The sequence below is a fragment of the Podarcis tiliguerta genome (assembly GCF_965153285.1).
Source record: "Podarcis tiliguerta genome assembly, chromosome: Z".
Taxonomy (NCBI): Eukaryota; Metazoa; Chordata; class Lepidosauria; order Squamata; family Lacertidae; genus Podarcis; species Podarcis tiliguerta.
The window spans coordinates 31,180,611-31,194,244 of NC_139553.1; the positions used below are offsets into that span (position 1 = coordinate 31,180,611).

Below are 13,634 nucleotides of genomic sequence, written 5' to 3' on the forward strand. Positions count from 1 at the left end.
TTGCAAACTTAACATATTCTGTTTGGCACTTTTGTATATCAAAATTGATACTGCTGTGGGGGGGGGGGGTTGCAGATGACTAAAGGACCAATTGACTTGAAGGCTCTTGAGACCTCTAGTCATCTTTCGAATGGACAATGTTGAAACAGAGCTTTATCAAATATGAATGCTGGTCTGTATGATCCCTATCAATAGTTCTTATTATTTCTTCATTCAGTGGGGATTGAAAGAAAAGTTATTTTTCACATCCAAAAAAACCAAGAAAAAGAAAAACATTTATTTGGATTTTCATTCGGTCTGCAAAAGGAGAGAAGAAAGATGCAGTGCTTCATCAGGCACAATCATTAGAGAGGTTCATTCAGGGATTAATTAACAAAAAAGGGGGGGATCCTATAAGCAAAAAAGGCTGCATCATATTTGTGTTTCGTAACCCTTTCACATGCCTTTCCCTCTCTGAAAAGCTTAGTACAAAAAATTGAAAAGCTTAGTACAAAAAAAAAGTTTATAGTGTGGGTGTTCACCTATGTTGTTGCCTTGTTCAATGGCCTGACACTGCTGCAATTGGCTCTGATTTCGCTCTTCACTATTCCCCTTCTTAATGAAAAGCACCAGGTGGAAATTGACCATTCTTGTGAACCAGAATCTCAGAAATGCACTGGCAAAAGTCCCACGTTAAACCCAGGGGTGAAGCGTAAACCTCAACCCCTCGAGTCAAGTTCAGAGCTGATAGCCCAGCCGAGGGGAATGGAGCTTTCGCCTGGCCAAGCAGTCGAGTGGGTGCAGGGTTGTACCCAGGGAGGATTCCTATGTCGGGAAAAGTATCCCCGAGTGGGTCACTCCATTGTTGCAGCCCTGCAGACTAGACGGGAGGAGTATGACTACAAGGGACCACCGCAATGACCAAGGGAGGTTTGGGCAGAGGACGACTATTGAGTGCCAGAGCGCCCAACCCAGGAAAATCGCCGACCAACGATGTATCAACCGCCTACCCCAGCCCTGGTTTACTCGCCAGGGAGCCCCACAGGCCAGTTCGATGGTACAAGGAAGAGAAGGGCTACGGCCAGCATCCCAGACCCTCTTACAAGTATGAAGGGCAGGAACCTCAGCGTACGAATGAATGAGCCCGAGTTATCGCCCTGCCCCAAGGTACAGCTATGACTAAGAGCCACGAGATGTGGTTCCAAGGTGCATTACTCGTGAGTTTACCCTGAGGGATTTTGACTTACGTCTTTTCCCTGCGTATAAACCCCCCATGCATGTCCTGAGCTATCTGACTTTATTCGAACTAACCTGCCGGGAACTGGAGCTTCCTTCAAGGCTGTATATGTCTATTCTGAAGACGTTGATTAGTGGGGAGTTGGCGGATCTCGTGGGCCATCTTCCTTTGTCTGACGCGCTAGACTATGAACGGTATAAACACCTTGTTTTGGAAGCTGTATGGCTGTACAAGCTGCATATGAATGGATCTTCTGTATTCCAGGCTTTTTATATGATTTTGCAAACTTAACATATTCTGTTTGGCACTTTTGTATATCAAAACTGATACTGCTGTGGGGGGGGGGATTGCAGATGACTAAAGGACCAATTGACTGGAAGGCTCCTGAGACCTCTAGTCATCTTTCGAATGGACAATGTTGAAACAGAGCTTTATCAAATATGAATGCTGGTCTCTGTGATACCTATCGATAGTTCTTATTATTTCTGCACTCAGTGGGGCTTGAAAATAAAGTTATTTTTCACATCCAAAAACACAAAGAAAAAGAAAAACATTTATTTGTTTTTTCATTCTGTCTGCAAAAGAAGAGAAGAAAGATGCAGTGCTTTATCTGGCACAATCATTAGAGAGGTTCATTCAGGGATTAATTAACAAAAAAAAGAGGGGATCCTAACAGCAAAAAAGGCTGCATCATACTACTGTTTGACTCGTGTTTCACAACCCTTTCACGTGCCTGTCCCTCTCTGAAAAGCTTAGCATAAAAAAAGAAAAGGGATGGATTTGGTGGGTCCCTTGCAGAAAACCAGTACTGGGAAGCAATATGTTTCTGTTATAATTGATTATGTTTCTAGGTATGTTTGGGCTACTATCCTGCCCAACCCTGCTGTATATCACCTAATGAAAGCTTTTGGAGTAATATCTAATGACATCCCCAAAGACAAGAAAAATCTATTCCTTTCCACAACAGCAGCTGCCAGAATATCCCATCACTATTAGAATGGCAAAACAAACTCGGCAAGTTTGTAGAAACGGCAAAATTGACGGCAATTATTAGAGGCCACTCAAATCAGAGAATAATTAGAAAGTGGGATGGAGTGAAGGAATACATGAAAAAACATGGTTCCGGAATTGAAATATTCATAGAGAATGTGTAAAACATGCAGGGGTAAGCAAGAAAATAATAATAAAATGAATTGAAAAATTATTAAATTATTAAATTATTAACAACACAACAAGATGGAGGAAGTTAAATATTGAGATCACACATGGGTGAAGGGGAGCGGGGGTATTTGGGAACCAATAATATCATTTATAATATAATTTGTTAATTTTGTTGTATTTACATACAACAAATGGAAGCCTAGAGTATTTAGATATATTTTAATTTAGGTAATCTATATAATAGGCTTAAATTATAAAATGAATATGGATTTTGAATTTGATGTTTGTAAAAAAAAATTGCTTTTGAAAGAAAAAGCAAAAAAGAAAAAGAAACCATTTGAATCCACTGGAATCAGCCAGCAAGTGATCCACAAGAGCCAGATTCTGGACTTGAATAATTCCAAGAACATTTATCTTCATTTTTCATTCTGGCCAAAATTATGCCAAGAACCTTTAACTAAATTTGGCATCAATTGTGTCTTTATTTGGGGAGGTCTTGGGGGCCTTAACACGCAAAGCACCAAAGTCAGCCGTGGAAATCTTGCAACATGTCATAGATTCCATAGGTCCTCTCCAGTTGTACAGAAGATAGAAGGAGAGAGAGAGAAAAGACCTTGACTGGGGAAAATCTTTGCTGCTGCAAAGGTAGCATTTCTGTTTTTAAAATATATGCATGGGGCTTTTTTTGCAAAGAGAAGCATTTTCTGCGTGCACACAATAGAGAATCAACCAGGCTGGCAAGCAAGGGGCAGTATCTCGAGGTTGTTTGCTTGCTTCTTCCACCTTAAGGAAGGAAAGGGTTTGCTGGAGAACTATCAAAACTAAAGGGAACTCTAATCGAACCTAAATGAAAATATCTATCTAAAATGTATAATCTGCTCCACAATTCACACTCTGCCATCAAAGAACTTTTGTCTCACTTAAAACGCTCAACCTTTTCTGAGGATGCACACCTCGGAACACATAGGGACAGAAGAAGCTAAAATATTCTGCAGTTTGATTGCTCCCAAATGGCAGAATCTTCAGAGTGCTCCTTGCAGGCGTGTCTTAAACTTTAATGCCATGGGGCTCCAGCCATTTGTGCCATATGACCAAGTAAGGCATCTTTCCAACTGCAGCAGCCCCATTTCCTTTGTCAAAGATGTAAAAAACACAGTTCCATGGCACAACAAGTAATGCCGTGTGAAAGAAACATTGGGGGAGGGTGGACAGAAGCCCTAACAAAATAATCAGGTAAACCAAAACAATAATCCACACTTCTAAATACAGCCTATGGCGCAAAACCATTCAATGTATAATCTCCTCCACAATTCACATCCTACCATCAAAGAACTTTTGTCTCACTTAAAACGCTCAACCTTTTCTGAGGATGCACACCTCAGAACACAAAGGGACAGCGGAAGCTAAAAGGACAGGCCAGTGACTTCTGTCTTGCAAGTAAATTTTTCAGATGACCCAGACCTTTTCTCAAAAGGGGCGGAAGAGGAAGAAAGATGGAGGAGAAATTGGAGTGTTAATACCCCCCCTCCAAATCTGGGGCAAACTGGTTGAGACGATAGCAGTGGGGAAGCTATGTAGAAAATCTTATTTTCTATAAGCCCCCGATTTTTCCCCAGCATAACTAATTTTTATTTGGCTTTGGCTTTCTGTAAATTTAATTACCTCAAAGTGTATTTCTACATATATAGCAGGAGACCAAAACACTGGAAAGAAAATACAGTCTTGAAGAGACTAGTAAATTAATTGTGATGCCTATGTTGGATTTCTATTTATTTTGTTGAGTCAGAGTACTACAATCAAGTGTTAGCATATAACTTAGGATGCTTCTAGATTCCATGCTCTGTTTTCTGTGAAGCTCATTGTGTTTAACACAATGTGACAAATCAGGTAAAAACTGTTAACCTTATTGTTTTTTTCTGGTGCTGTCAGAGTGTATGCTTTTGCACATTTGAAGTGCAGTCTGAAAGAAAATTATGTATATAATAAATTACCCTCCCCCCTCCAAATCTGGGGCAAACTGGTGGAGACGATAGCGGTGGGGAAGCTACAAGAATTATTGGAAAACACAGATAATGAAATGCATTCCCCCCTGGGTTGAATCCTGGCCATGGGGGCTCAATCCCCCCAATATTGAGGGGGCCAACATCCCCCATTTGGTTGCTGTTATGGGGATGCAAATGACAGACACCATCAGCTGCAAGAGACACACGCCATAGGGAGCTGAGCGGGACATGCGGATAATCAGGAACGGAGCTCTCTAAGCGAGAAGCGGAAGATGCTGGCAGGCCAGCACAAAGAGCTGAAGGAGAACCTGGACCGGGGACAGCACGTGGTCTTGGACATCCTATGCAATTACCTCTTGGGGGAGTAGCTCCGAGACTGCCAGCATTTCATGAAGATGAAATCTGGGCTGCTCATAGAACAGCGCGAGCTGGATGACAAGATCAAGCTAGGACAGGAACAGCTCAAGTGCCTTCTGGAGAGCCTCCCCACGGACTTCATGCTTAGCAACAGAAAGGGAGCAGAACCTCCATCAGCCACCGGGACCAGCCGACCTCCCGCACCAGCATCTTCGCTCTGACCCTTCCAGACGCGGCTACATCAAACCTTTTCTTCTCAGAATTATTTAATCAGAAATCTCTTTTATCGTGTGTTTTTTTAAAAAAAAAAAGAATTGAGGGAGGATTTAATTATTATTTTTTAATTAATGTTGGGGTGGAGGTGGGGGGGAGAAACAGCACAGAAAGATTTATTTTTCTTCTTCGTCTTCTCCCGGAGATCACGATTTAAATCTGTTTGGAATACATTGGATTCTGGTGGCCAAGCAAGATGCAGAAGAGACTGGCAGCAGGTTCTACGAGGGAGGTCAGTAACTAATTATAAATAAACTCAAGCTGTCCCTGCTGAAAGAGTCTTGTCCCCCTCCCCCCTCTGAGCACCTGACGGTGGTTAAAATAATGAAGGATATACAATAATGAAGCCTTCATTAAAATATTAATGAGAGACCTGCTGTCTTGAACAATATCCATATTTATATTTTTTAAAGCTACAAGATAGAATTCTGTAAAGATTTTGTACATACACTAACCAGTTATCGATTCTACTTCAACATGTATGTAGGGGGAAAATGGTTAAATATTATTATTTTTTGTACTTCACATGGGAAAAGAAAGTGGAACACCCTCACCCCCCCAAAAAAAAAACCCATAGTCACACATCATATCTAAATAAAGGACTCACCAGAAAAGCTACAGGCCAGGATCCAAGGATGTTTGCATGCAGAAAGATGTACTTGGTGAATGTCAACCCAGACGTTGGATGTGGGTGCAGTTTGGCATCTCGTTTTCCCTGGGCAAGGACCCCCAGTCAGAGTGCTATGGCTATGACCTTTTTCTCCCTTTCCCCTGCATGGTGGGATCCAGTGCAGGTCCGTGAGCAGGGTCCCCCCCCCCCGTGTACCATCAAGGCGGCCACTGGATTGCAGCTTTTTATCTCTCTCAGTGCCCAGTGAATATTGTCAGTAAGTGACCTTTCCACGAAAGCGTTGCACAGCAAAATCCCGTCTTCCAGATCTGCAGTGCGAAGCAGCCGCCGTTGGAACAAGCACTTGTGTGAACCAAACAACTCAGGTGTCAACGTGAAACTGAAGCAAAGAGATACTTCCTCCTTGAGACTCTCTCTTGGGCTCTGTGATATTATTATTTTTTTTAAAAAAAAGAAAAACAGTAACAAGAGAAAGCATGGAACTGCATGCAGCCTGCAAACTTATTTGAATGACTTCTTGAGGTGGTTAATTGAATGTCCTTATTTATAGATTGCTTTAAATGGAAACGGAAAAAAATAAATTCTTCATGCTCCTGCTATTTGAAGAATCTAATGATTTGCAGAATCTAATGAAAATTAATAAATTAAAAACTTTGAAATCCATATATATTTGGCAGACTAGCTCCAATACTTCCAACTGAATGAAAGACAAGAAAAATTGGGTTTCCTGGAAAAATATCAAAATGACTGGGAAAGGCTGTGGAGGGAAGACATAAGATTCACTGCATATTATAAGGGGGCGGTGAAGGAGGAGGTAAGAGAAGGAAGCGCTGTCCTGTTCTCAGATTGGGGACAGCCTCCCACCTCCTTCCCAACCTGTGGCAGGACCAGACTCAAATTCCTCACCTCTTGACCCCTTAGCAAACGTCCAAACTACAACCCCAGGGTGAAGTGTAAACCTCAACCCCACAAGTCATGTGCCCTTAACTGAGTATTACAGTCAGAGGCTGCTATCTAAAGAAGTATCTCCCATTTGTAGGAAGGCCACTTCAACTTCATCTAGTGCTCAGGCGCTTTCTTCACTGTCTTCCCAGTGCTCCCGGGCAAGCTCTAAGGGCTCACTGACATCCCGGAGGTCCATAGACTATGCTGCAAACCACTACACTGCCATCCGGTCCAAGCTGAATCACATGCTTTCCATGCTGCCTAGGAGGGGCAATGTGGCAGAAAACTACATAGGCTGCAGCCCAGTGAGGTGCAACTTAAAGCCTAGGCAGCGGATCAGCACGAGCCTCATAAACCTCAGAGACTTTGCACTGTATTCATCATGACTGCTTCTGAGAAATGGGATCGTGAGAGCTGGCACACATAATTGCCATACAGGGGGTGTTGCTAGCTTGGTGGTGGTGGTTTTTTTAACTTGGCCGTGCCATGGAGAAGAATGGTTTGGAATGCCAACCAATATGCACATTATACCTTGTGGCACAAAGGTAGCCATCACATGGAAACACCTTCACGTTGCTCTTTGTGGCTTACATTTTGTGTGCGTCACTTGTAAGTGCTCCAGACTTCGCACTTGGTCAATTCTGTACTGCCCTTACAAATGTTGCTTTCTAGAGCTTTTTTGGTCTAAGAAATCATGGGGTGACTTGGTTTCATCAAGGGACTATAATATTAGATGTTTAGAACGTGCAAAACGAAAGTGTTTGCAACTGTGATTGTAGTATTCATCTTTTTAAAATATAAACATTGCAAGTTTTGGCACGCTTTCTGTATGCACAGCAGCTATATGTAATAAATCATCATCTTTATCTAAAAGCACCCAGCATTAAAAATCTCCTCATACACGGCTCAGGAGATAGAGAGGGAGAAGGAAGAGAAGGCAGGAAGGGTAACCATGTCAGACCACTAACTCCTCGAAATACAAATGTCTTCCGGATAGATTGCCCATAAACTCCACCCCTTGGTCCAACATGGTTACCTCTTCCATGCTTAGCTAATCTGTTCCTCCTTCCCTCTCTGAGGAAAAAAACCTATACCTTTTGCCCATACAAATGTTTAACTTTAACATATAAAATACACACTAATATAAGCAACATCAAAATACCAAAAATCTGTATAATCACAGGGTGCCAAGCCAATTTTAAAATGTTGGTCATGGTAGGGCTCTATCCTGAAAAGATGTCCCACCAATGGTGTGTGGTTCAATCCTGAATATCCTGAGAAACTCTTCTTAGCTTGGTGTGTTTTACTACGGCAATATTAATATTTTGCATTATGACACATTCCAAGTTTTTCCACAATCTTCATGTACTTTCCCATTCCTTTTCTCCAAGCGGACTGAATCCCTCGCAAACACCCCATCGGATACCTGCAGCCACACAACTCAAACCCTGCCAGCACTGAACTTTTCAGTTACTTCAACCACTCCACATTTGCTGAGGGTGCATTTGCATTCCTCTCAGCCAGGAATGCCTCCTTCAGGAGGTACAATGACACCATTTGCAGCCACTGGAATCAGCCAGCAAGTGATCCACAAGTGCCAGATTCTGGACTTGAAGAATTCCAAGCACATTTATCTTCATTTTTCATTCTGGCCAAAATTATGTCATTAACCGTAAACTAAATTTGGCATCAATTGTGTATTTATTTGGGGAGGTCTTGGGGGTCTTAACACGCAAGGCACCAAAGTCAACCATGGAAATCTTGCAACACGTCATAGATTCCATAGGTCCTCTCCAGTTGTACAGAAGATAGAAGAAGAGAAAGAGAAAAGACCTTGACTGGGGAAAGGATCAGAAAATATTTGCTGCTGCAAAGGTAACATTTCTGTTTTTTAAATATATACCTGGGGCTTTTTTTTGCAAAGAGAAGCATTTTCTGCGTGCACACAATAGAGAATCAACCAGGCTGGCAAGCAAGGGGCAGTATCTCGAGGTTGTTTGCTTGCTTCTTCCACCTTAAGGAAGGAAATCTTGCCCTTCTGCAAATCCCTGCTGGTTTCTCCTCCTTCATGGCCATGAAAGGAATCAGCCCCGTCAGATCAGTCAGGATAAGCTAGGAAGCAAGCTGTGTACTGCCTCTCTCATCAAAGCTTCACCATCACCCAGGGAATGAGCAACAGAACGAAGCCCCTCAGCCAGTGACTCCTGCTGCACAGGCCTTCAATAAAATGTGATGAGTCTTGCCAAAACAAGAAAACCAGAGCCCGGCTCAGGAGGAGCCCAAGAACCTCCTTTACGACATGAATGACTGCTATTCCAAGCTGCGCAAGCTGGTGCCGAGGATCCCGCAAGGCCCCAAAGTCAGCAAAGTGGAAATCTTGCAGCACATTATCAACTATATCTATGACCTGAAGATCGTGCTAGAGGAGCAGGCGAAGAAGGGGCAAGATCCGCCCTCAGCCGAGACTTCCTTACTCTCTTTAAAAGCTGCAGAGCAGGCATCCGAACTTTGCTCAAAAGAGGAGAGGAATCTCTGCCGCTAACCTCTTAAAACAGACTGCAAGTGTGGGATCCTGGCACTTGGTTCTCTCCAGTGAGACAGGAGATAGAAGAAGAGAGAAAAAATAAAGACCTGAACAGGGGAAAGGATTAGATGTTTTAACCCCGTGCATCCAGTAATGAAGAGACCACCATCTTTCTCTTTCAGATAAACTGTAGAACATGGGTCTGGCCGCCAGTTGCTAATGCCTTGACTGGTCTTCCAGAAACAACTTTCTGCCCTCAATCTGTTATTCTCTTCCAACAGCCTGAAAACAAAATTTGCAGGCCGGGGAGGGGGGGCCGTGAAAGCAAGCCCACTTTTTAATAACTATGGTATTGTTGTATTAAACAAGAAGAAACTTTGCACAAGATGAAATTTTGTGGGGTTTGTGTGTGAGACTGGCCGGATCATTATTATTATTATTAAAGCTTTGAACACTCAGATTCATCATGCTGGTCAGGAGATTTCTTACTGAAATCGCACACTTCCAACATTGAATCAGCTTGTGAGAAATGTGGACTAGTCTGTCATTTGCTCAGAAAAAAGGGCAACAACAACTAAAAACAACTTTGCAAATATGCAGCTTTTATGTATATTTTGGATTATAGTTTTTTAACATAATTTTTTGGGGGTGAAGGGGACTTTCACGAACATGAAAACTGAGGTGTCTTAGGGCTGTTTTGCCTCATGGTTTTTGTTGCTGAACTCTAATAGAGAGAACACATGCATCTTATTTGGCAGGAAGGTTGATTTCTTCATCCATGAATTGTACTTCCTTTGGTGTGTGTTTTTTTAAAAAAACTTTTCATAAAGGCTTTTTGCATAATAAATCTTATTCTGGTGCTTCTTTAAAAAACCCAAATACACACACACACACACACATTGCAATTTCTGCTGCTGTTTCTCAACATACATGAGCAGAGTTTATGCTTCAAGAGGAGAGAAGTGAATGGCAGTGCTTCATCAGGCACAGTCATTAGGAAGGTTCATTTAGGGATTAATTAACAAAAAAGAGGAGGGGGTCCTAACAGCCAGAGAGGGCGCTCTGCTTGGAAAGGAGCAAAGCTATATGTACTCATCACTCCTTTTCTGCACCAAGATCAAACCCCTTTTCTGCACCAAGATCAAACCCCTCTTCTGTATTCCCCTAATTTAGGAAAAGCACCACGTTAGAAGTGACCATTCTAGTGAAACTGCACCTCAAAAAGGGCATTGGCAAATGTCCTTTTCAGCACTTTTCTGCACAAAAATAGATTCCCTTGCAAACATGCAATCAGGTGGTATAGCCACACAGTTCACACCCTTCCTCTCAGGCAGGAATGCCTCCTTCAGGAGGTGCAATGACACCATTTTCAGCCCCTGGAATCAGCCAGCAAGTGATCCACAAGAGCCAGACTCTGGGCTTGAAGAATTCCAAGCACATTTATCTGGATTTTTAATTCTCTCTGTAAGAGAAGAGAAGTGAAAGGCAGTGCTACATCTGCCTCAGTCATTAGGGAGGTGCATTCAGGGATTAATTAACAAAAAGGAGGAGGGGATCCTAACAGTCAGAAAGGGTGCACTGCTTGGAAAGCAGCAAAGAGCTGGCTGCTCCGTCCCTTCCTCCTTCCTCCTCCTCCTCCTCCTCCTTCTGCTGCTAAAGGAGGCCTGGAATAAGGCGGGCTGAGTTCTCGGCTTCGTCATGGCTGCCATGGCGCCACATTCACACCGTCCTCCCTGCTCTGCTGGTCCACGTGGCCATTTGCAGAGGGGTGGTTTCTGCTGCCCCGCACCATCCCACCCCCTTCCTCTATGCTAGGTAAATAGAATTACAGGATTTCCCACACTTTCTGTACAGATATCAGATACATGAAGGCTTCAGCCCTCTTCTAAAGCAAGATGGATCCATGCCATCAAGTGCTACAGGCATACAATTCAAACCCTGTGATTCAAGAACTTTTCAATTACTTAAACAGCTCCACATTTGCCACGGCGGCAGCAACACTGTCAACTTGAATGTGCTGGATATCTGTGGTTTTATGCTCCATCTTCTTTTACTCTCACTTTCGTCCTCCATATGCTAAAGCTTTACTCTTCATTCCTCCTGCTATATTACTATCTTTCCTTTTAAAATAGAAAAATTGCAGGTTTCTCCACAGTTTCTGTACATACATCAGAAATATGTATGCTTCAGCACTTTCCTACACCAAAATGGATTCCGTTCCAAACATGCCTTCAGGTGGTGCAGCCACACAGTTCACACCCTGCCCTAAATGAACTTTTCAGTTACTGCACACACTCCAAATTTGCGGAGGATGCACCTGTGTTATTCGCAGCCAGGTATCCCCAAACCCCTCAAAACAAGTGTCCTTTCTCCTTTTCTGCACCCAGATTCAATCCCTTGCCAACACCTTACCAGAAGATGCAGCTACACAACTCAAACATTATATAAACCATGGATAAAATATATATTGGTGCATTTTACCAATCGAAGCGTTTGGCGTTAAGAAAAACATGAAGGGAAATTTGGCAAAATATAAAATGTTATTAGAGGGGGGAAATTAATAAATTAACAGGAATGGACTTTGAAATTCATATATTTTTGACAGGCTGGCTCCAATACTTCCAACTGAATGAAAGACAAGGAAAATAGGGTTTGCTGGAGAAATATCAAAACTAAAGCGAACTCTAATCTAGCCTAAAGGAAAATATCTATCTAAAATGTATAATCTCCTCCACAATTCACACCCTGCCATCAAAGAACTTTTGTCTCACTTAAAACGCTCAACGTTTCTTGAGGATGCACACCTCAGTACACATAGGGGCAGAGAAAGCTAAGACATTCTGCAGTTTAATTGCCCCCAAATGGCAGAACATTCAGAGTTCTCCTTGCAGGCATGTCTTAAACTTTAATACCATGGGGCTCCAACCATTTGTGCAATATGACCTAGTAAGGCATCATTCCAACTGCAGCAGCCCCATTTCTTTTGTAAAAGATGGAAAATACACAGTTCCATGGCACAACAAGTAATGCCATGTGAAAGAAATATGGGGGGTGGGGTGGGCATAAGCCCTAAAAGAATACTCAGGAAAACCAAAACAATAATCAACACTTCTAAAAACAGCCTATGGCACAAAACCATTCAATGTATAATCTCCTCCACAATTCACATCCTGACATCAAAGAACTTTTGGCTCACTTAAAGCACTCAACCTTTTCTGAGGATGCACACCTCAGAACACAAAGGGACATTGGAAGCTAAAAGGACAGGCCACACAACAAGCCAGTGACTTCTGTCTTGCAAGTAAAATTTTCGGATGACCCAGACCTTTTCTCAACAGGGGGGGAAGAGGAAGAACCGCTGGAATATTGAGATGAAGAGGAGGAGGAAGAAGAGGAGTACGACAAGATTGGTAACCACAGAATGCAGATGCATTCTGACAAAACGAAAGCTTAGTAGAAAAAAAAGTTTATAGTTCGGGTGTTCCCCTATGTTGTTGCCTTGTTCAATGGTCTGACACTGCTGCAACTGGCTCCGATTTCACTCTTCACTATTCCCTTTCTTAATGAAAGGTAGAAATTGACCATTCTTGTGAACCAGAATCTCAGAAATGCACTGGCAAAAGTCCCAAGTTAAACCCAGGGATGAAGCGCAAACCTCAACCCCTCAAGTCAGGTTATACAGTATTTGGTACTGCAATTGTACTATTGTTCTTTTTAAAATATAAAATTGCAGGTTTTCCCACAGTTTCTGTACGTACATCAGCTATATGTACGCTTCTCCCTCTTTCTACAGCCACACAACTCAAACCCTGCTATTAAGGAACTCCTGTCAAGACACTTCTGAAGTGGCCTGCAAGTATTTCACTGAACTGCCAGTGCCCACTTTTTGGAACAATGGCCACCTCAGGGAAGTGTGCAATTCCATAAAAACACAGATAATTAAATGCATTACCCTCTGGGTTGAATCCTGGCCATGCGGGCTCAATCCCCCCAATATTGAGGGGGCCCACATCCCCCATTGGATTGTTGTTATGGGGAAGCAAATGACAGCCACCATCAGCTGCAAGAGACACACGCCATAGGGAGCCGAGCAGGACATGCGACAGATGTGGAAGGACACATCTCGGTCACATGGAGAGATATAACTTCACAGAGAAGTGGGACTGGCAAGGGAAATGGCCCGCTGGTCGTGGATGAGGGAGAGGAATGGGAAACAGTCATTATATCCATCTGTATATCATTTGCATGCTGCAGGGCTTCATACAATGTTTCTAAACAAATAAACAAAGCATAAATAAAAAGTTTTGTTCATGGTAACATTAGCATTGTATACAGAAACAACGGGTTCCTTTCATATCTTTATGTATTGGTTCATTTAAATTGGTTGTATTTTCCCTCTCCTTTCCTTCTGAAAAGCTCAAAGCAGCTAACAAAAAATCAAACCATGACTTAGCAATTGAGAATATTTGTTAGGAAACAGCAGCAGAGATAACCTCCCCTCCTCCCCTTATCTTGACTTATTTG

General features: G+C 42.6%; 1 protein-coding gene and 1 pseudogene across 11 annotated transcripts in view; one reads left to right on the forward strand and one right to left on the reverse strand.

The window, feature by feature from the left end:
* LOC310669839 (putative G-protein coupled receptor 34) overlaps positions 1-13,634 on the reverse strand; it is a 334,470-nt gene that overhangs the window by 224,712 nt on the left and 96,124 nt on the right. For 3 of the 10 annotated variants that reach the window (XM_083424271.1, XM_083424273.1, XM_083424262.1), the window contains exon 1: positions 5,618-6,192. The exons of the other annotated variants lie outside the window; for them this stretch is intronic. The gene's annotated coding sequence lies outside the window, so the exon portion shown is untranslated. Of the gene's footprint in view, positions 1-5,617; positions 6,193-13,634 lie in introns of those variants that run through there. 10 annotated transcript variants of the gene reach the window in all.
* LOC310669145 (DNA-binding protein inhibitor ID-3-A-like) lies at positions 8,661-9,518 on the forward strand (annotated as a pseudogene). Its single transcript has 2 exons — positions 8,661-8,783; positions 8,849-9,518. The product of its transcript is annotated as a DNA-binding protein inhibitor ID-3-A-like (transcript).